General features: G+C 42.0%; 1 pseudogene across 1 annotated transcript in view; it reads right to left on the bottom strand.

The window, feature by feature from the left end:
- Positions 1-17,563, bottom strand: part of LOC105508711 — a 49,584-nt pseudogene extending 32,021 nt beyond the window's left edge. The window contains exon 1 of the transcript XR_001001319.1: positions 17,477-17,563. The product of XR_001001319.1 is annotated as a myotubularin-related protein 5 pseudogene (transcript). The remainder of the gene's footprint in view (positions 1-17,476) is intronic.
- Between the last annotated feature and the right edge of the window lie 6,688 nt (positions 17,564-24,251).

The following is a 24,251-nucleotide window of genomic DNA, read 5'->3' as shown; positions in this document are numbered from 1 at the left end:
GTGGCCAGTGGTGCCTTTGTCTGAGTTTTGCTCTGTCCCACTGGGCTCATTCTGCTCACTTGGCCTGGCAGGCTGTGTTTGGCTTATGCTACTGGCCTAGATCCCATGCCTTCCAAGGGCAAGCCAGGTGCAGAGCAGCAAGGGGTGTGTGAGTGGAGCATGGGGTCCAGGCACACCAGCTGCTGCTGTGGAGTGGGCAGCTCCAGGTGCCAACACAGGCACCGGCTCCCTGTGAGGGCACAGCTAGACCAGGCACACCACAAGCAGCTTCCACAGCTGGCACCAGGGAAAAGAGTGGTGCCCACAAGCTTGGAGATGCCAGGAACCACAGGGCTCCAAAGAGGAAGTCACATCCCTGGCTTGGGGAGTTCCCAGGTCTGAGCTCCCTGAAGAGCCGCAGCTCTTCTCTCCTTTTCTTCACCCACAACATGGCAAGCAAGAGGCATGTTTCATCCCTGTTTGTGTTACAGCTCTTTTATTCCTGCCATTCAGTGGGTCCCAAGTTCTTGTCCTGCATCCAGGAAGAATGAGGTATGCAGAGAAGTGGAGAGAGAGCAAGACGAAGAGGAGTTTTATTAAGTGATAGAACAGCTCAGAGGAGACCCACAGTGGGTAGCTCCTCTCTGTAGCCAGGGTGACCGACAAATGTTCAGCTCTCAGCAGAGAGGGTAGCTCCTCTCCGTAGCTAGTTGTCTGTCCTCTCTCCATCCTCTCTTTGAGTCTGGCCGAGTCTGGGGTTTTTATGAACCTCAGAGGGGAGGAAGTACATGCTGATTGGCCCACTCACAGCCATGGGTGGCCACCCACAAGCCCAGGGAAAAGCACCACAAGTTCCCCCTCTGGTCTGCAGGACTGGCTGCCCTGCCCCCAGGCTTCATGACCTCCCCAACTAGAAGGCGGGGCATCACCAGGCACGCTCCCCCTTCCACCTAGGAGCCAGTCTGTCTCCTGCCACTGTTCATGGCTCCCAGGCTGTTCATGCTGAGGGGTGCCAGCAGGCCAGCACCAGGCTGTCCTCAATACCTCCTCAACCTCCCTCCCATACTCGTCAGTGCCCAAAGTCCAGAGAGGGCTGAGGTAGCAGGGAGCTGGCATGGCACGTCAGTGCACACCCAGCCAGGCTGTGACAATGCCCAGACTTGGCCCCAACTTTGCTCTGAGATTGGAGAGGGCACTGACCACAGGGAGAAGCCAGGCAGTGGGAGCAGGTACTTCTGAGCCTGCTGCAGGTATGGAGGGCCTTCCTGGACCCCCAAGAGCACAGAGATGCCTGGATCTGGAGCTGCAGCAGAGTGGCTACAGCTGCATCCAAGGAGCTCCTGCCCCACCCACTCAGAAGGAGCAGGGCTTCCGCTTGTCCCAGCTCCTGCTGGCTCCATGGAGCATGAACCCCCAGCCATGCTTCCTCGCAGCCTATGGCAGGTGCTCCAGGTCCTCGCTGGGCCCCTCTCTGCCCGTTCCTCCATGCCCTACCACATTGCTCTCCCAATGGCATGCAGCTCAGCCCAGCCCTATCACGGTGGCTTCCAGGATGGTGGGCTCCTGGGGGCCTCCCAGGGGTGGGTTTGAGGATTGCCTGCTTCCCCCACCAGTCCCTCCCCACAGTGGCAGTGAGTGATAGTGGTGATGCAGGGCCAGGGTCTGGAGCAGCAAAGGCTCTGGGCAAGGGAGTGGGTCCCACCCAGCCACGAGAGGTTGGGTTGGAGGCAGTGCTGTCGGCTGCCTTAGGGATGCAAAGCACAGGAGACCCACCACTGCCACTACTGCTCCCGCAGCTGCTTCTGCTGCCACTGCTACTGCCTCTTCGCTGCAGCTGGCGGCCACTCCAGATGGCCTGCAGCTGCCATCACATTCACAGTAAAAGAAGTTCTTTACCAAATGTATATATTCACACACCTCAAAAGCACCATATGAGAAATATTTTAGAAAAATTGCCTCAAGCATAACAGCAAGGTCAAATTAACTTGAGAATATGAACTCAGCAATGTTTGCTTAGAAATTAATTCAGTCACTCAGTCAAACCTCACCTGCTGGCTGTTGCTGAGAGGGCTTTGACGATGTGGTCTGTAAGGAAGTGGGACACCGTAGGCATTTGATATATGTTAAGTAATAGTGATGAGGGCAATAAGTACTTGCATACTGAGTGGAGGGAGCTGTACAGGTTAGGAAGAACACTTCTAAGCTCTAATGCTTAATGGATAAAGATTAGGACTCTGGAAACCTTTCTATATTCAACAGAATCATTGTCTCTTATTTACCCTGCCTGCCAATTCCTGGACCAGGGTCTGATAGTGCAAATACCTCTTTAAACAGCAGTCTAAAAAAAACTCATATAGTGTTTCTTTAAAACAAAAAAGTTACCATTTGAGCCAATCAGAGACCTGGGCTTAAATTCTGACTGTCCCTTACAAAAGGAGAGATCGTAAGACAGCCAACTTCTCAGAGCTTCAGTTTACTCATCTAAAAATTAGGGCATTGATAATACATTTTTAAGATTGCAGAGTGCTTCTCACATAAGTAATGAGTATTCTTATGAAAGCAACCTGCAATTACAGGCAACTTTGGACCAATTTCTTCTTTAAGAAACTACAGTGAAAACCTAGATTCCCTCCCAACTCCCCTGCAAAAAACTATGTAGGCTTTTGAATGTGATTTCATATTTGAATCTTTATATGTTATATATCCTACAAATGCACCTCAAACAAAACACTGCATATCTAATTCTGGTTGAGGTGAGAAATTCATTTTCCTACTTCAACATTTCTCAAATGTTTGACATATTTTCATAAATTATAATCCCATAATTAGAAAGTACCACTTAACAGATCAGAATTTATTCCACAGATCTCAATAGTTCTAGGGTAAAAAAAACTGAGTCGAATATCCATACCAGTCTACCCAATCTGTCCCTTCAGTAGTGATCTCCACCAGAAAATGAAGCCTGTAAGATCCTGCTTAGGAGCTCCCTAATCCTGCACCTCAGTGTCCAATAAATACATCCATCTGTGTGCATTCAGAGGAGACTCATGCAGCAATACACTTTCCTCCATGAAAATGTCTCTTCTCTTCACTGATCTATGAAAAATATTTTTGAGCTGTAAAAGCAAAATCCTGAGCCGTATTTCCCAGATGTCCATTTAACAAACTGCCATTTCCCTATTATGCTAAGCACTTAAACTCAACACTGAAAGTCAAAGAAGAGATTGATTATAAATGTGTATGTACTGATCAAAATACAATAATGAAAAAGGCTCTGATAAGGACTTTACAAAATTTGTGGGAGGATTTATTTGTGTGTGTTTTTAATATGCTTTTAAATGGGCCATCATAACAGGCAGATTATTGATTTTTTTAATATTTATAAAGTTGGGAAAATAATAACTAATAATTATTGAATATTTATTATATGTGTCTGTTCTAGCCTTTTGCTTTATTAACTTTTTTATCCTCAAAACAATCCAGTGAAGTGAGTCCCATTATTATCTTTATTGTCTTCCCAAGAAGACCCCACTTCAGAAACTGTGAACTTCATTCTTCTAGTTGTTCAGGCAAGAACTTTGGCATCATCCTTGAGTCTTCTTGTTCACACCCCGCATTCAATCCAAATTCAAGTAAACAAATGCAAGTGCCAAACACAAATGTGAAATGTACACATTTCTGTTGTTTTCTCCTATTTCGAGCCTCCTGGATTATTCCAGTGACCTCATTGGCCTCCTTGCACTAGCCCTTGTCCCTGCAGTCGAGGGACTACACAACAGCCTGGGGATCCTTGTGAGACCCAAGCCAGATTCTGTCACCTCTCTTCTCAGGAGCCCCTAATACCTTCCCACCTCAGACAGAGTGAACCCCAAAGTCCTCATGCTCACCTACAAGACCCTACATCACTGGCCCGGATCTCCCAGACTCAGATCCCCATCCCCACTGCTGTCCCACACTCAGCCCTCTGGTCACACCCACTCCAGGCTGGCCCCGAGGATTAGGGAAGGAGCCAGAACAGGGGTGCAGGGCCTGGCTTTGCAGGGCCCCACTTGGGGTTTAAGACTACTCTTTGTTGCCGTCTTGATATTCTGAATAATAAAATATCTCTGAATATGTGTTTGCTAAGAAAAGACCAAAAGAGCCTCAGCTGGGGACCACACACCTCAGCCCCCCATGGCCTAACCTCCAAGGATGGGCTCTGGTGGCCGCTGCATCCTAAGGCCCACCTATCTAATTGGACTGACGCAGTCCCCCTGCCAGGGAAGGCAGATCCCCATGGTGGCCTTCTGCTCCCAGCGTGAACCTGGACAGGGCATGCAGGGGATCAGGTCATGTGCAGAGGGTCAGTGTCGTGCATGTCCCCGGCACCTGTGTGTGGCCCCTGCAGCAGGCTCTGTCACCAGTCCTGTCCAGGCACTGAGCACATCCTAGCAAGAAGGTTACAGTCTCCAGGGGTCGCCTGGCTGCTGTGAAATGGGGTGATGCAGGGCTGGGCACAGTGTCTCAGCCATGTAATCCCAGCACTTTGGGAGGCTGAGGTGGGAGGATCACTTGAGCTCAGAAGTTTGGACCAGCCTGGACAACATGACCATACCTATCTCTACAAAACAATGCAAAAATTAGCTGGAGCCAGTGGCACATGCCTGTAGTCCCAGCTACTCAGGAGGCTGAAGCAGGAGGATCGCTTGAGGCCAGAAGATCGAGGGTACAATGAGCTGTGATCCTACCACTGCACTCCAGCCTAGGCAACAGAGCAAGACCCTGAGAAAGAGAGAGAGAGAGAAGCTCACTACTTTATGTCTATATCCCTAGCATTGGATACTTGCAATGGGAAATCATCCAAATTTTCTGAAAAACCGAGTTTCCGCTTTGTAGATGAGGAAATTGGGACTCAGAGAAGTGAAAGGACTTGCCTTACCAGGATCCACTCCCAGGCAGTCTGCCTCAGGGGCAAGACATTCAAGGCCATAAATATAGCCAATTTATCTGCTGACATTTCAATCAAATGTAAGATGAAATCCTCCTTTTTTTATTTGATCTTCTCCTGGTTAGTTGAGGAAACGTTAACAAATACCTTCAGAATCCAGAAAGAATGTCAACTGACTTCTAGATAGTAATCTTATAGAAACTATAGGCACCAAAGTTAAACATTAAATGTGAAAATATGAAACCCACAGGTTATGCTAAGATGATGTATGGGGAAGCACTTTGAAATTTGACATTAAGGTGTCATTATCATTATTTTAAATGCCTGGAGCATAGAGGTCCATTAAAGAAAGGAGTTATTAACATGTTCCTTAAATCAGTGCAACTTTTCTCTCAATACTGGTTATCCCACTGTTTGAAAATCTTCTCCCACATACCATGTGACACACATCAGTTAGTCCTTGGGACCCCAAGGACAGAGTTATTCCACTCCAGAGGGCTTCATTTTTGCAAAAATAATGACTGGCATCTTTTCTGGTGTTATTTTTGCAAATTTACAAGTTAGGAACCTGAAAAGTGTTCCAGAAGTGTGGTCTGTTAACAGGCAGAGAGAACTTGTTCTCCTCACATCTGCAGTGACCTATTGTGAGATGGCCCCTGGGACTGATCATGCCACTGAACTGAGACTTGCAAAGATGAAGGAAAGAATTCAAGGCAACTGACGACAGCAGCTTGGCAGAGAGAGCTGTCACACACTAATAATACTAATTTGTTCTTTAATTATGTATTTACACAGCAGTCAGCTGAATATCCAGCTGTTGCGCTGTCTTTAGCAAACAGTTCTCCTTTCTGATTTTGCTTTGTTTTGTTTGGACTATCACTGGAATTCAGGATGGAGCCTGGAGATTTTCCTCCTGTATGTGAATTTCTCAGTCCCTAGGTGTGCCTTCCTTGTGTCTATATGAAACAGAGTATGCATATCTCTTGAAAGTAAGAAGAAAGAAAATGATAGCCAGTGTCAAAAATGTTATAACATTCATTTTCTTCTTTCATGTCTTCCATCTTCCTCCTCTAGAGCCTGAGAGCAAAGGTGAGAGGAAATGCTTTTACTGATTGAAAGGTGTCCTCGAAATGCTCTGTGCTGCAGGGAGGAAGGGCACGCTGAGGAGCAAGCTACTCAGAAGTTCTGGGAAAAGTATCTGCTCCTTCAAACTGGGCCAAAAAAAAAAAGTTAATGTAACAAGAACATTGCAGCAACAAGGAAAAAATAATCATAATCCTTGAGTTCCCCTTGTTTTCCTGGCTTTAATTTCTCTTCATATTTCTGCAAGCATAGGATATCTTCACCAGTATTGAAAGCCATATTCTATTCTCAAAGTCCAGATGACCTATTTTTCTCCCTCAGATTGTCATCAAAGATAGGTGAATGTCATTATGATGCTTATTTTACCACATTGACAAGATCCACCCATTATTATTCAAGCACTTATTAAGCAGCATGTTAGACATACAGCTAAAAGACGAAGTAGACACAGTCTTTCTCATCTAGGATCTTACAGTCTAGCTCACCACAGGAGACCCTTATGTAAATTACTGAACTACCCTCCTCTGTCCTCTTCCAACCCTAATCTAGGAAAATTGTATGACACCATCACTATTCCCTCTCATGGGAAAACTGATCACTTATGGGGGCAAAGAGAAGACAGAAACCAACATTTGCTGAACCTTCTGGTGTCAGACAGGGACACGCTAGGTGCTTTTGTATTTACAATCTCATTTAACCCTGCAAAACCCCTAAAAAATTAATGTTGTTATCCCTGTTCCACAAATGAGAATACTGAAGCTGACTATGTATCCAGAAATGGAATTGCTGGATCATGTGGTAATTCTATGTTTAATTGCTTGGAGAACTGACACACTGTTTTTCATATTGGATGCACCATTTAACATTCCCACCAACAGTACACAGGTGTTCCTATTTCTTCTGCGTGCCATGGAGCTATAGGTAGAACAAGCTTTCAACTCTAGTTCTAAACCCAGGTTCAAAATACAGCCTTTGCCATTATACACACATGCCTACGAGTAACTAAGAATGGCTCTTCACCCTACAGATACGTGCTGGCAAGCTGATAGATAGAAACAGGAGAGATGCAATGTAGAGTTATGTGAGTTTCAAATTTACATAACTCTGGAGCCCTGGCAGGTAATCAGTCAAGTGGAACAGACAGGTGTAATACTGTAGGGAATGCTGAGGCTTGTGGCTGACTGGAGGGACTAGTCAATCTAAAGCAACAAATTCAAATTTTTAAAAAACTATATAGAAACCTAAATGTATCTGGTGCCAAATTAGTACTCAGCAACAGTGCACGACTTCAGTGTGAACTGTTAAGTTTATTAGAAATAAATCCTGGTTGCTTTTGTTGTGGTAAAATGCATGCAAAATAAAATTTACGGTTTGATATTATGTATATTTTACATAACCTGTTAACCATTTTTAAGTGTATGATTCGGTGGCATTGAGTACACTCACACTGTTCTGAGACATTCACCACCATCCATCTCCAGAAATGTTTTGTCTCCCCAAACTGAAATTCTGTACCATGAAACACTAACTGTTCATTCTCCCCTCACCTCCAGCCCCTGGCAACCACCATTCAACTTTCTATCTCTATGAATTTGACTACTTTAGGTACCTCATAGAAGTGGAATCATGCCATATTTGTCTTTTTGTGACTGGCTTATTTCACTTATTGTAATATCTTCAAGGTTCTTCCATGTAGCATGTGTCAGAATTTCCTTCCTTTTTAAGACTGAATAATTTTCCATTGAATATATTGTAAAATATATATATAACCATTTTGTTTATCCATTCATCCAACAATGAACATTTGGGTTGTTTCCACTTTTTGGCTACTGTGAATCATGCTGTTATGAACATGGGTGACCAAATATCTGTTTGAGTCCCTGCTTTCAATTCTTTTGGGTATACAAAAGATACAGTCATCCCTCAGTATCCATGGGGGATTGGTTGCAGGATCCCTTCGAATGGCAGAATCCACAAGTTCTCAATTCTCTTATATAAAATGGTGTAGTATTTGCATGTAACCTACAGCACATCTTCCCATATACTCTAAGTCATCTTTAAATTACTTACAATGTACAATACAACATAAATGCTATGTAAGGAGTTGGTATATCATATTGTTTAGGAGATAATGACAAGAAAATAAAAGTCTGTACATGTTGAGTACAGAGATAGCAATCCTCTTTTTTCAAATATTTTTGATCCATGAATCTTTTCAATTCAAAAAATATATTTTTTCAATATTTTTCAATATATTTTCATCCATGGATGCAGAACCCATGGGCAAAGAGGGCTGACTATGTATCCAGAAATGGAAATGCTGGATCATGTGGTAATTCTGTGTTTAATTGCTTGGAGAACTGACATACTGTTTTTCATACTGGATGCACCATTTAACATTCCCACCAACAGTACACAAGTTTTCCTACTTCTTCACATTCTCACCAACACTTGCTATTTTCTTTTTTTTTAAGTAATAGTCATAATAATGAGTATGAAATTATATCTCATTGTGGTTTTGATTGGTATTTCTCTAATCCTTAGTGATATTGAATATCTTTTCATGTGCTTATTGGTCATCTGTGTAACCTCCTTGAAGAAATATCTGTTCAAATCCTTTGCCTGTTTCTAAATTGGATTTTGGGGTGGGGAGGTTGTTGTTGAGTTATAGGTTTTTTTAAATGTATCTTTATTGGATATATGGTTTGCAAATATTTTTCCCATTCTATGATTGTCTTTTTACTCTGTTGACAGCATCCTTTGATGTACAAAAGATTTACATTTTGATGAAGTCCAATTTATTTTTTTCTTTTGTTGCCTATGCTTTTGGTGTCTACCCAAGAAATCATTGCCAAATCAAATATCATAAAGCTTTTCCTCTATATTTTCTTCTAAGAATTTTATACTTTTAGTTTTTACATTTAGGCTTTTGATGCATTTTAGGTAATTTTTGCATGTGGTGTAAAGTAACAGTCCACCCCTTTTGTATATGTTTTCCCAGACCATTTGTTGAAAAGATTGTCTTTGCCCATTGAATGTCTTGGCAATCTTGTCAAAAATCATTTGACCATCTATGTGGGGAGTTATTTCTGGGCTCACTATTCTATTTCATTGGTCTATTTGTCTGTCTTTCTGCCAGTACCACACTATTTTGATTACTGTAGCTTCGTAGTAAGTTTTCAAATCAGAAATTGTGACTCCCTCAAATTTTTTTCAAGATTATTTTTGCTTTTCTGGGACCTCTGTGATTCCGTATGAATTTTAGGATGGATTTTTCTATTTTTGTAAAAAAATGTCATTGTGATAGGTATTGCACTGAGTCTGTAGATCACTTTGGGTAGTATTGACACCTTAACAATATTAAGACTTCTAACCCATGAAAACAGGATATTTTTCCACTTATTTATGGCTTCTTTCATTTCCTTTAGCAACATTTTGTAGTTTTCTGTATACATATCTTTTGCTTCTTTGGTTAATTTCTAAGTATTTTATTCTTTTTCAAGCTATTATAAATGAAGTTGTTTTCTTAATTTCCTTTTCATGTTTCTGTTATATATATTGTAAATATATTCATTTTGTCCATTGTTAGCATATAGAAACACAACTGATTTTATATTTATTTTTTATCCTGCAACTTTGCAATATTGGCTTGTTAGTTCTGTCATGATTTTTTGTGGAATCTTTAGAATTGTCTACAAATTATGTTATTTATTCAGAGATAATTTCACTTCTTCCTTTCTCATCTGTATGTTTTTTATTTCATTTTCTTGCCTAATTGCTCTGATCAGGATTTTTAATACCACTTTAAAGAGAAGTGGCAAAAGTGGGCATCCTTGTCTTTTTCTTGACCTTAGAAGAAAAGCTTTCAGTCTTTTACTATCAAGTATTTTTTAGGCTGTGGGCTTTTCATTTATGGCCTTTGTTATGATGAGGTAGTTTCCTTCTATTCTTAGTTTGTTGAGTTTTTTTTAATAGTGAAATAGAGTTAAATTTTGTCAAATGCTTTTTTTGCATCTATTGAGATGATAATATGGTGTATTTCCCCCCTTCATTCTGTTAATGTGTTGTATTACATTAATTAATTTTTATATCTTAAACTATCCTTGTATTTCAGGAGTAAATCCTACTTGGTCATGGTACAAAATCCATTTAATATGCTACTGAATTCAGTTTGCTAGTATTTTGTTGAGGATTTTTGCATCAATGTTCACAAGGGATATTGGTTTGTAGTTTTCTTTTTTGTTGTTGTTTTTGTTTTGTTTTGTTGAGACAGAGTCTCGCTCTGTCACCCAGACTGGAGTGCAGTGATGCAATCTCAGCTCACTGCAAACTCCACCTCTGTGGTTCAAGCAATTTCCTTGTCTCAGCCTCCCAAGTAGCTGGGATTACAGGCACCTGCCACCACACCTGGCTAATTTTTTTGTATTTTTCAGAGAGACAGTATTTCACCATGTTGGCCAGACTTGTCTCAAACTCCTGACCTCAGGCAATCCACCCACCTCAGCTTCCCAAAGTGTTGGGATTACAGGCGTGAGCCACCGCACCTGGCTATAGTTTTCTTTACTTGTAGTGTTTCTATCTGGCTTTGGTATAAAGGTAATTCTTGAATGAAGTAGGAATTGTTCCCTTCTTTTCAGTATTTTGAGAGTGTTTGAGAAGAATTTATGTTAATTCCTCTTTAAATATTTGGTAAAATTTACCAAGTGATCCATCAGATCTCTGGGCTTTTCTTTGTTAGACGGTTTTGCCTTACAGATTCTGTCTCCTTACTAGTGATAGGTCTGTTCAGACTTTTTATTTCTTTATGATTCAGTCTTGGTAGATTTTGTATTTCTAGGAATTAGTCCACTTCTTTTAGATTACCCAATTCTAATTGGTATACAACTCTTTGTAGTATTCTCTTATAATTCTTTTTTTTCTGTAAAATTGGTAGTGATGTCCCAACTTTTGCTACTGATTTTAATAATTGAGGTTCTCTTTTTTCTTAATCTAGCTCAAGAGTGGTCAATTTTGTTGAACCTTTTAAAGAACTAATTTTTGGTTTTCTTTATTTTCTCTATTGTTTTTCTATTCTCTATTTTATCTCTACTCAAATTATTATTATTTCCTTTCTCCTACAAGCTTTGTGTTTAGTTTATTCTACTTTTCATAATTTCTTAAGGTGTAAGGTTAGATTATTGATTTGAGATCGTATTTTTCAATGTTAAGCATTTATAGCCATAGATTTTTTTAGCTTAGCATTGCTTTGCTGCACCTATTAGTTTTTGCTATGTTGTTTTTTCATTTTTATTTGTCTCAAGATATTTTATAATTTCCCTTATGATTTCTTCTTTGATCCACTGGTTAAGAGTGTGTTGTTTAAGCCTGGGCAACATAGCAAGATTTCATCTCTACTAAAGAAAAAAAAAAAAAAACGAGCATGATGTCACACACTCATAGTCCCAGCTACCTGAGAAGCTGACATAGGATGATCCCTTGAGCCCAGGAGTTCCAGGTTGCAGTGAGCTGTGATTGCACCATGATACTCCTGCCTGGGCAACAGAACAAGACCCCGTCTCAAAAGAAACAAATTTTTTAAAAATCATAATAAAGAGGATGTAGTTTAATTTCCACATATTTGTGAATTTTATAGAGTTCCCTCTGCTATTCATTTCTAGTTTCATCTCACTGTGATCGAAAAAGATACTTTCTATAATTTCAGTCTTTTGAAATGTTTTAGGATCTCTTTTGTGGCCTAATGTATGGTCTATCCTGGAGAATGTTGCAAATGTGCTTAAGAAAAATGTATTTTCTGCTGGGGTTGAGTAGATGTACTCTGTATATGTCTGTTAGGTCTGGACGGTCTCTACTGTTGTTGAAGTCCTCTATTTCCTTATTAATCTTCTTTTTGGTTGAACAACCTGATTTTTAAAAACATGAAAACTAAAACAGATACTAAGATACATGAAGTAATCTGTTCTAAATCAGGCCATGTCCATCGTGACACCAAATAATCTTCTTATATCAAAATATATATTTGAACTTTTAAAGCAACTTTTTCAAGAGCTGTCATATGTGGTCATACAGGTTCTGCACTACTCAACAGAAATGTGTGCAAATGCTTTAACTTCCAACCAGCAGTAGCCACTGTTTTATAGCTCTGAAGTAATTGAAAAACAGAATGAGATTCCCCTCCCAAAACACAGCCTGTATCCTTTGAGAGGTTTTTGTTTGTTTGTTTTTGTGCCCCCTCTCCCACGAATGCATGAAATGCAAATGAAACCCAACAGGTGTTTTCTCTCAGTCCACAGGGCATCTGGGAGGCCTTAGGACAGTGGGTGATGTAGGGAGAGGACTCCTGAATCAGTCTGGCATCTCTTTTAACTAGAGATCAAATAGATCGGCCTGAAAGGCTCACAGCAAAAATCAGATACCAGCCACAATGTTTCCCACTCAAGACCTCAGACAGAAGGAAAAGCTGCAGATCAGGCACACACTATAGACGTGTACTGCGGTGCCTTGATTAGTCACTCCCCCCAGCAGCAGCACTGACTTCATGTATGCCTTGCTTTCTCTCAGTGTCTTATTAAGAGCCTGGCTGAAGTCCTCGGAAGGTCAACACCCCGTCTTCCACCTTGCACCACCTTTGTTTAAGATCTCATCTTGTTAATAGTGTAGAGATCATTTGATGTGCATACCAGTCCATTATCTGCCCATGATCTACTTCCCGTTTCCCTAATTGATATCTGAGAAAAGCTGATTTTGTGCCTGCTTGATTCAGACACGAGGTCCATTCTGCCCTCATTGTGTTTCAACTTAGAGATGAAAAGTCCATGTAGACCTACTGTGTACAAGAGTTGGTTTAGATTTCTGATGAAGTATACAATGCAAGCAATAGACTGTGAACCCAACATTTATTGCATTCCATGGAAAATGCAGTGACTACGCTGGTTCACTGCTGGTAGAATATTCCACAAGGACGATTACTTCTTGCTTTTATCCAATGACAAGAATCATTTAACTCATTATATATTTTTTTTCACTTTGGCTTCTTGGAAGCTCAGTTAATATTAGCTTAGGGTTGTGGTGTCACTTTTTTTTCTTATTCTCTATCAATCATTTACTGAGATATGTTTCTTTATGATTACCTGGTTCAAGTCTTTTTTCTAAGTTTATCATTCAGAATAAGCTTAATGGGGACTATTGGCCTCAGAATGATCACATGATTGTCACAGCCATTGGGCCACATATATAGTAGCATCACCAAATTGTTCAGTCCCTTGTATTATACTAACCCCAAAAGTCTGAGACATGTAAAATCCAGAGTTTTTGTTGAGAACTTAGACTTGGCTTCTTTAATATTATCAAAGCACCCCATACATATATATTTATAAAAGCTGAAAATAATTGATTCTCATCCGTTTTCAAAGATTTAGAAAGAGCCTTAAATCTGGAGTTGATCATTTCCATTTAAAAGTCTCTGTCTTGGGGAAATTACTGTTCTTTTACTGCTAGCTACCATACAAATTCCTAATTGAAAAACCTTTACAAGCAGTGATGGCATGAATTGAACTTACTTCTGTCCTATTAGGAACATGTCTTGGTCAGGAAAGAAATGCATGTTGGATTCTTAATGATTTGTGTTTTATATGGTCTGTGCTCAAGGGCTATTTCAGTCCCCAAGATGCTAATAAGCAGTCCCTGATCCAGGTCATTTGTATTTTTTTATCAGCAAAAACAGCACCCAAGCCATACCTCAATTTAGAACATCTCTAAATTCAATTTTGTTCAATTCAATACAATTTATCAAATAATTATCAACTGTGCTAGGCATTTTCTGTTTCTGGAAGTGCAGCAATGAATAGATCTCAGTCCCTACCCTCATGAATGCCACAAAAGAGGAAGGCTGACAAGTAGCTCGACAAGGCACACAGAGAAGGAGCTTCTTTCTGGCCACCAGTTGGGAGAGGACAGGATAGGTTTCTCAAAGGAGATGGCTCAAACAAGCATCACAGAATTGTCAGCCTGGAAGGATGATTGAGGTCTAGACCCAGATATAGTTCAGAGAACACAAGAGGTTCAAGAGAGAAGGAGGTGGAGGCCCTCAGCGTTCCCAGGGGCTAGTCTGTGGCAACCCAAGGTGGGCGTAAGTGTTTAGTGAATTGAACAACTGAGTAGAAAGAAATCAGAAAAGACCACAACAGTGTCGAAAGCGAATGGAGTCATCGCTGCTTATTCGTCAGGGTCACTGAACTCAGGCTACAGACTGGTGGGACACAGGATTCATGTACTGACTTGACTTTGAGGTAATTCTTAGTATAAAGCAACCCTCCATTTTTCCAATGAAAGGAGAATATATAAAACAATTTTGAAGCCAACTTAAGTACATAAACTTTTGGAACTGGAGATGAAATGGCTGAATGTTAACGTATACTATTTGACTCATTAACTGAGTCACAAATATGAATCAAATAATATATGGATTGAAAAAGTTTACTTCTTTCCTTCATCATCATTTTTTAGTCTTCTAGAAGGCATAGTTGGGGAGCACCGCCTCTGTCCTCCGCTGCCTGTTGAAGACGCAGCACTGCTCTGAACAGGTGTGTGAGGCATTTACTAGAGACAACACCTAACCCAGGTTCTTTCTTGCCATTTATGACCTTCAGAACTACTCACTATGTTGCTTTAAGAGGTTGATTTGTAAGATCCAAAACTTAATTGTGAACTCATACTTCCAGGAATGCTTCTTAAACTGAATTAAATTTCTGTACTTCCTTTTTTGTTTCCATCTTGTCCTTCTTTGTTTCACTGGTTCTGTCAGTAAATCTCTATAATCAGCCCAAACTTGCAATGATTTATGTCATTTCAAATATATAGGCCTTCCCAAACAGAATTTTGTTATTTAAAAAATACAGTAATTAATAGAGCACCTCAAAATTTGGCAGGTCTGCTAAAAGGTAACTCCTATTCCTAGGAGTGTGTATGGGGAAGAATCTCTCTATAATCATCCATGATAAATATGGAAGTAATTCACATAAGCTGGTGAAAGACTTATTTCTCTCTAAAAATAAGGTTATACTAGAAAAGATTGGCTGGACTGACCTTGGTATTCTTGAACCTGGAAGCTAGTTATCACACACCAAGTTTCTGAAGGCTGCCAAAGTGCCAGCCATTTCGTCCTCTAAGAACCCCAGACCAGAAGGATCCTTGATAGGTCTGATCATCTGTCCTTTTGGCAAGGAAGGCATCTCTCACAGCCAGAGATTTTCTAAAAGAAAGTTCATAGTGCTCCTGGGTAACCAAGACCGTGAGGTTCTTTCCTTTGGACTTGTTTTCTGAATGATGGAGGTAATACCTAGTATTTGTAAAACTCCGCAGTTTACAAAGTACTTCCACAGCCTCTCTCTCCCCTACTCCCAGCACAGTCCTTGGAGTTAAGAGCAGAACCTACTTGGGCTTCAAGTGATGTGCCCCCACCCAGCAGGCAGAATGGCCCCTGTGTCTCCCCTCCTGGGGCAGGAGAGACACCCACAAGCTGAGTCCTCAGGGAAGGTCAATGCTGTGGGAAGGTCAATGCTGCAAGAAGGCCCTGCAGAAGGCCTTGGTGAAGGAGCGGATGGAAACGGACAAAGGGGCTTCCTGAGCCGGGATCCCAGGAGTCCCCCAGGTAGGGTGGAGAAAGGAGACCCTGAGACCAGGAGAGAGAGGAAGAGGGTCTCCAGGCAGAAAGTCGGGGAGAAGCAGGGAGGGCGCAATTCTGGAAGGACTTGGCATGTCATTTATCTTGTGGGGACATAAATAGGGAGTCCTTGAAGGGTTTTCAGCTGGGGAGATATTTGATCAGATTTCTATCATAGACAGTTCATTTTAATTACAAACTAAAGAAGAGGGACCAGGAGGCCAGATAGGAGGCTGCTCCTGATGGGGTCCTCAACTCAGGGATGGGGAGATGGGAATGAAGAGGAGTCCACTCTCCCAAAGCCCTGCAGGGCCCCCAGTGTGATCCCCTCCCACCCCATATCTGATCCTAAATCCTAAAGTGTGTCAGCTCAGATCCAGCTGCTGCTCCCAAAACACAGCAGTGAGTTACTCTCCTCTCCAAGGCGATCTTCATCATATTACTAGATGCTCTCATAGTCTGTCTTCCCCAGGAAAAAACTCCTTCCTTTTTCAAAAGCCCTGAGCATCTCCCAGAGACAGCATGTAAAGGAGCATGCCACGTGATGCCCTAAGTGTTGCAGAAGCGATGGCCCAGGTCCCGTGCCCTGCGATGGGAAGGGCGACTGAGAAGGCTGGGCCACTTCTGAGCCCTTGGGGTCCTCACCCGGTGGACTTTCTCTGAGCCTGTCGAGCCAGTCCAACTGTTAGAGCAGAGAATGCTACCCACACATGTCCTCAGGGTATTGAGCCGTGTTTTGTAAATCACCTAGAAAGGCATTGCTGGGCTTGAAAGCACAATTTATTGCTGCATTATTAAGTGGTCCCAGCAGCAAGCCACGTTCTTTTTATTGATAGAGTAAAAATGAAGCAACCTAATGGGTGGGACCCTGGAAAATAGGACAGAAGCCGTGGTTCCTGTCTCTCCCCACCCCAGACACACAGCAAAAGCCCTTTTCCTGCTCCCCCTGAACCCTGCAGGCCAAGGAAGCAATTCTACATTGAAATCCTTAGAGAAAGCTACTGTGTGTAAAAGGTGAGATATTTTTAAAGGGCATCCATTTCTGCCAGAAATTATTTGCGGAATGAAGCCAGGAAACAAGCAATCAAAAGCAGAAAAAGGAAGTGTCCACTGGGCTCCCAGAACCTCAGAAGGATTTGGACAGGCATTCCCTCTACCTTCTGCCTTCCTCCAACCAGCCCCTTGCCCCCAGGTCCTTCCCTTTCTGCCTCCTTTTCAGCTTCGGGAGGAACCGCCACATATAGAGACTCTGTATTATGAGCTGGGCCATGCCCTCCTTTATTGTACACAATTCAGGAAAATCCTGAGGAATGAAGCCGCTAAAACCTGCTTCTGTCTCAGACTTCTCTGCAAATCCTGGACCAGCTTTGACTTGGCCCTTCCTTTTTTCCAACAAAGTGGCCTCTATTGCATAGGCCTTTAAGCCAATAATATTAAGCACACATTCTACACAGGTAATTAATGGCCAGTATTTGTCCTCATACTTTGAGATGATTTTTAAAAATATTATCCTGTCAAAAGCATTTATTTTATATCTCTAAGGAAGAAAAAAAATTTTACTCTGTAGCTTGTACCTTTTATTGTATTCTTTCTCTGTCATGCTATTCTATTCAAACCAACTTCCTCCAATAAAATTTCCTTCAATCCCAGGGCATTGAAAAGCTCCAGAGTGAGAGTGGGATGGGGAGGGCAAAACTACAAGCAAAGCTAGGGTTCAGAATGGCCAATTATATTTATAGAGAAACGTTTCTGTTCATAAAGTGCTCTAACGGACACACTGTGTCACTGATTCTCACTCACTCAAATCCATGAAAAATGGGGGAGGTCACGTGACTCGCCCAGAGGCCCGCAGCTCCAGGAATGGCCTCTGCATCCTCTAGAGCGCCACGGAAGTTGCTTCCCACCCTCACTGCCATCTTCGCCCAAGTACTGGGATACCTCCCACCTCTGTCTGGAGGGTCCCCTTCCCTCTGGCGCACTCTGCCCACTCAGGGATCCTACACGCGCCTTGACAGGTGGCTGCCGGAGGTGCCACTGCCTCAGGTTGAGGCCCGAGGCCCTTTGTCTGGGATATCATGACCACGGCCTCCTGCCTCCTCTGGTCAGCTCTCCTCGGCCCTGCCTCAGACATACCCAGGCCAGCCACAGCCACACCTGCAAGCTTTGGCCTGTGACTGTCTCTTCTTGAGCTGCCTTTCCCCTCCTGGACCAAGCCTTAGTGCACAGGTTCTCTCTTCTCTACACGCTGCTCACCATCCTGTAAATATGTATGTTGAAAATATGTGTCTGTCTTCCATGCTGATTTTTCAGTTCCTCTAGGGAACGATGTTTGTGTCCTTGTGCCTGGCACTTAGTAGGTGTTCAATAAAAATTTATAAGAGGAAAGAATTGAGAGAGGGATGGAGAGAGGAAGAAAAAGTGGGGAGGATCTGAGTCTGGGCCTTCTGAGTGCAACCCGCAGGTCACTGGAACACAGCTCCCAATGCACCCCTCCATGGATGGGCTCACCAGTGTGTTCTCTCTGGGGTCTCTCCTTGGGAAACTCTCCCACCACAGGCGTTCTTTCTGCCTTCCTCTCTACCAGGTAGGCAGAGTCCTGTTTAAGCAGACTCCCAGCTCTCTTACCAGAAAAGGACTGCAGGTCTCAATGTTCACAAATGCAAATATTGGCGCCACCTTGTGTGATCACGAACATCCCATGCCAGCACCACCTCTACTTGTGCCACCTACCACAACACCTGCTGCAAAGCATGTCTTGTGCTCCTTAGTTTCATTTACCCTGGTCCCAGGGTGAGGCAGTGTGAGTGTCACCATTTCTCGTATCTGGGCCCCCCTTCCAAGTCCTCGAAGCATGAATAACTCTGAATGTGGGTGAGTGGACAGTAGTTCTCATTAGACTTCACACTTGATTATAGACCCCAGGGATGCAGACTCACTCTCCAGAGGGATGCACTCATTACACATTCCCCTAAATAGGCCACTAACTGTCAATATTAGTGATGCTCACAAATGCTTTGTAGCATGTGGGCCATCGAATTCACATGCATGGCAGACTACAAAAGCACCTTAGGGACATCTGGGAAGGAGGAACAGCTGAATTTCCATTTCAGAGGCTTTGGCCAGCATGGTCGGGGGCGAGGCTGGGTGAAGGAACTGCCCTTCCCACAGATAGGGGCAGAATGAAGTGCCCAGGGGACCAGCCTGAACCTATGGTACCTGTTCACCCTGCAAGTGCCTGCCTGTTGTCCTAGAAATGATCAGGAAGCGTATTGAGGTATGGCATTGAGGTATGTCCTTAACAGATACCTACAGGTGGAAAGAGTCCCTTTTCAAGAGGTTTATTCATGTCCAGACTCCACCTTGTGCACAAGACATGCTGACACCAGGAGGTTCCGTAGGTTTGTTCGGTGGTTTGGCTGGCCACTGTGCCTCTGGGCTTTCATGCACACAGCATGACCTATGCCCACACTGTAAGCATCTAAAAAGGCTTCCTTAAGTTACCAGGTTTCACAGTGGGCCTAAAATGTTTCAATGCATAGAAGAAAAAGTGTAAGGACTTCAAAGTAAGAAAAATGTGGGTATAAATGCTACTTCTGTTATATGTTAGAAATGTGTCCACCAGTGAAGTGAGTGAGGGGCCAGAAAACTGAGGCCCATGGGCCGCATCCGGCCCACCTCCTATGTTTTCATCTGTTTAAGTATTTATGGCTGTGTTCTCTCAACAACAGCCAAGCCAAATGCTTGTGACAGAGACCCACATGGCCAACAAAGCCCAAAATATATATCTGGGCCTCTACAGAAAACGTGTGCCCCCTCTGGGTAAGATTATTTCACTTCTCTAACCCTCAGTTTTTTCATCTGTAAAATGGACAAAATATTTACATTGAAGAAGTAGTGCTGTGAGAAATAAATGAGAAAAAAGTCAGACACACAGCAATGTATGCTTGCTACATGCTGGGATTCTTTTTTTTTTTTTTGAGAAGGAGTCTTGCTCACTCTTGTTGCTCAGGCTGGAGTGCAATGGCCTGATCCCAGCTCACTGCAACCACTGCCTCCCAGGTTCAAGCGATGCTCCTGCCTCAGCCTCCCGAGTAGCTGGGATTACAGGCATGTGCCATCACACCAGGCTAATTTTGTATTTTTAGTAGAGACGGGGTTTCACTGTGTTGGCCAGACTGATCTCAAACTCCTGACCTCAAGTGATCCGCCCGCCTCAGCCTCCCAAAGCATGCTGGGATCTTTAAATGCGGATTAACCTTGCTGTTTTCTAGCCATGTCATTCATGGACAGGTAAGAAAGGGACACAGTTTGTCTTCCTGTCTCCATCTGTGTTTCCCTTTTCATTTCTCACCCGCCCCTGAAAGTAGAAAAGCTACAAAAAACAAACAAACAAAAAAATCATGCAGTATCTTGTTTTTTAAGTGGGATGGAAAATAAACTTTCTCTCTTTTTTTAAGTGGGATGGAAAATAAACTTACTCTAAACAAAAGCTTAATTCTTTTGAGCATCTCAGGTTACTTATTTTATCATCATTTTATTTTTAGTGTAAAATTAATCATGCAATATGTAGTACTGAACAAAGAAGAGGGTCTTCTTGCTTTCTCCCATTTACAGAATTTTTTTCTCAAAGAAAATATTGTTTAGATAGTTTCAATTTCCCACACTTAAAATATTTGTCTTCTTGAGAAATTTTAATAAAAAACTAAATTTTATAATGAAATGGAGCTGTGTGAGATAATCTGAGATGCGTTTTCCCAACCAAAAGGAAATAATCTTCCATATTTGTCAAGAAGGAGGAGAGACACTTTGCTTCTCCCAACAACTTCCTTCAACTCTTTCTATATTAAAACTTTTTTTAATTTGGATTCATTGTTTTCCTCTTCACCTCCTCAGCAGCCTTACAATTTGCCTTGCAAAGAAGTAGAAATCCTCCAAATGGATTACCAAAAGAAAGTATATCCCTACCAAAACTAAACATATTAAAGCATTTAAATATTTTTTAAATTATACTTTAAGTTCTAGGGTACATGTGCACAATGTGCAGATTGCATTTAAGTATTTCTAATCAAAACTATTACAAGGTTTAAAACAGAGATAAAAAGGCTTCAGTGCAGGGATACTGAGAAAGCCCTAGACCCGGTGGAGCTTGTATTACCTTCCTTCCCTTCACTGCACTCAGCAAAGATCTGAGCACAGAAGGTGTCCCTTTTTTTTTTTTTCAATTATTACCTTACTTCAACTAGGTTAATTAGCTATGATTCCAGCCAAGAGGATCAACTGCTTTCATACTTGTAACTAAAAGACAAGTTCTAAACACACTACTGAAATGGGAAGCCATTCTAGCTCTGGATATTCATTTCGTGACCTGCTACTCTTAGATCATATGATTCAACTCAGATATGGAACTGACTTTCCTCAGGTGAAAACCCAAGAAGACTAGGAGGCCTCTTTTAAATCAGAAAATGCAAAGAGGAGAAAAGCATGGCTTTCCTCCCAGGTGCTTGTGCCTCTGATCCATTTCGTGAAAAGAATCCAAAACGGATCCTTTGACCTTGGCACCAATATGGTTGCCATAAGGCCTGCAGGAGTTGGTGTGAGGGAAGCCCATTAGGGAGCAGGTACCTAAAGAGGGGGCAAGAGTTAAAGACCTCCAGGGTCCTCCACAGCCTGCCATGTACCCCGTGAGTGTGAACTGTGGGAGATTTGAGACCTCCCTGCACTTGTGAGTCTCATGCTCCGATTGTTGGTGAAGGTAACCATACCAATCCATTGTGGAGGACAGAGTTTTGGAAGCAGGACTTCTGATGCCTGTTCTCCTTGCTAATTACATGAGCGTGGGCAAGTCTTTTAACCTCTCTTTGGTTCTGTTTCCCTGTTTGCAAAAAAACAATACTTGCCTCAAAGTGTTATTATGACATTTAAATTGCACAAAGGCTGTAGTTGCCTAACATTTTCACTATGGACAAAGCAAGGGCCCAACAAATGCTTGTTCCTTCTTAATTTGTCTATGATTATGAGCCTTATATGCACTAAAGAAACTATAAAATTTCTTGACTACAAGAAATCAATATTATACTGCCATCTAAATTTCAGTATTGTATTTGTTAGTCGGTTAGTTTGTTTAGAAACTATGCCTTTAGGGGAAAAAATTATGGTGAGAGTGTGAGGAGAAGATATATGTGTAATGAATGGTCATGTGATCATCTCACCTCTGTAGTAGGGTTATGTTCTAAATCGTCCATTCTTAAAACTACTTGTGAGAATATACCTTAAATTTCCTCTAAAAATGTTGAAACCAACAGAAAGGATGAAGAAATGGGGAGAGAAAAAGGGAAGTCAAGATATTTGCAATGATGTTGGGAAGACAGAAAAATGATATGAGAATAGCTACTGTATGGCAAATGTACTCATTCATTAAAAAGTCAAAAAAAACAGCAGATGTTGACAAGGATGTGGAGAAAAGGGAATGCTTATACACTGTTGGTGGGAATGTAAATCAGTACAACCTTTACGGAAAACAGTATGGAGATTTCTCAAACAACTAAAATTAGAACTATCATTCCATCCAGCAATCTCACTACTGGGTATATACCCAAAGGGAAGGAAATGATTATACTGAAAAGACACCTGCACTTGTATATTGATCGTGGCACTATTCACAATCGCAAAAATATGGAGTCAGCCTAAGTGTCCGTTAGAGAAGGATTGGATTAAAAAAAAATACATGGTACATGTACACCATGAAAATATCATGCAGGCATTAAAAAGACTGAAATCATGTTTTTTGCAGCAATATAGATGGAACTGGGGGCCACTATCCTAAGTGCAATAACTCAGACAGGAAGTCAAATACCACATGTTCTCACTCCCATGTGGGAACTAAACAATGGGTACATGTGGACATATGGAGTAGAATAATAGACATTGGAGACTCCAAATGGTGAGAGAGTGGAGGGGGGTGAGGGCTGAAAAATGACCTCTCAGGCACAATGTTTACCGTTTGAGTGATGGGTACACATAGAGGCCCAGACTTTACCACAACACAACATATGCACGCAAGAAACCTGTACTTGTGCTCTGTCAGTATATACAAATGAAAAAATTAAAGTTTTTTTTTTAAATGAGAGTGGGAAATGCACTAATATAAGAAGTTAATAGGCAAGCAGAGTGACGGGTGCTGGGGATACCATGGTGAGCCATAAGCTGCACACCCTCCCTCCTGGGGTCACATCCATCAGTACCTGCACAGATATAGAGCTAAAGCAGGCATGCCAGGGTATGTGAGGACCAATGAAGGGTGTTAGGGGTTAGAAAAGGTTTCCTGAAGGAATGAATGATGCTTCATCTGAAAACTGAGGAATGAGTGGGAATTAATTGGAGAGAGCAGCTTTCCAAGGGAGAGCACAGCATTTTCTATCTGTGGGAAGAGAATGCGGCTTTACATAGCATTTGAGAAACGGAGAGATGGCAGTGTGCCTGGAGCACAGAGAGGCAGGTACATGACAAGGCAGGACAGAGGGGCAGGTACAAGACAAGGCGGGAGAGCTCCGGTGGGCCCAGAGAGCTGCCAGGTCTGGCCTTCCAAGCTGTCCTGAGAGAGTCCCAGCCATCAGCACAGCTCTTCTGGCTCTGGAAATAAAGAGAAAGGGAGAAGTCAATGAGAGCCCTTTAGCTGATTCAGCATGTAGGGTCCACTTGTTGTATTATTCTCTCTGCTTTTTTGTATGTTTGTAAATGTTCATGATAGTAAATTTTTAAGTTAGAACAACAAAAAAAAGAGGCCTTCTCACCAGCTGCAATTTAGCTGTGAATGTGTGCCAGTGACCAGAAGTTTCTCTAAGAATGCAAACTTTGGCTTGCCTGTTGCAGGGGAAGGTTATGGCCTCCCTAGGGAGAAAGAAAATGACAGGCTCATCCTCTCTGTGGAAGAATCAAAGAATTCAAGCACTTGGTTAATTTGCTGAGCCTCTTCCATCTAGGGAATGAGGCTATACATTCTACGAAGCATGCTCTGGGGATTTCCAAGAATTCTTGTTTACACCCAGACCACAAACAACACAACAGGAGTTCAGATTTTATTACACAGTGATTTGGCATTTGCAGCTCAAACTGAAATTTTAAAGAAGCAGAAGAGAGGAACAACGAGGAATCGTGCAAATCTTTTGAACACTTCATTCTTTCTGTGGTTCTGGCTCTACAACTGGAATACTCTTTCTTTTTTTTCCTTCTGTCCCTCCTTCTTTTCTCTCTAAGTGCCAATTCTGAATATATGTTAAGCACTTTGCAATGCTCAAGGGGACAGAAGGATAAACAGGTATTTATCCCTACCTAAAAGACCCCCGGTAGTGAGAAATACAATAATTAAACAAGCACATAATGAAGCATAATTATAAACCGGGATCCATGCTCTTAAAAACAGGAAGGGGTACTTGGTATGGAAACATGTCTGTGGAGAGAACCAATTTACATTTGGGGGCCAGAGATAGCCCCCTCCTAGTCTAGAGGTTTCAAAATCAAAGGGACTCAGATTATAATGTTTTCAAGGAGAGTTTTACAACCGACGTTAACCCTTTATACATTATTTCCTACAGGAAATAATGCATA

This window comes from Colobus angolensis, unplaced genomic scaffold, assembly GCF_000951035.1.
Source record: "Colobus angolensis palliatus isolate OR3802 unplaced genomic scaffold, Cang.pa_1.0 Scaffold166, whole genome shotgun sequence".
Lineage (NCBI taxonomy): Eukaryota > Metazoa > Chordata > Mammalia > Primates > Cercopithecidae > Colobus > Colobus angolensis.
The sequence above is the reverse complement of the archived record's forward strand: the minus strand, read 5'-3'. Positions and strand labels throughout refer to the sequence as shown.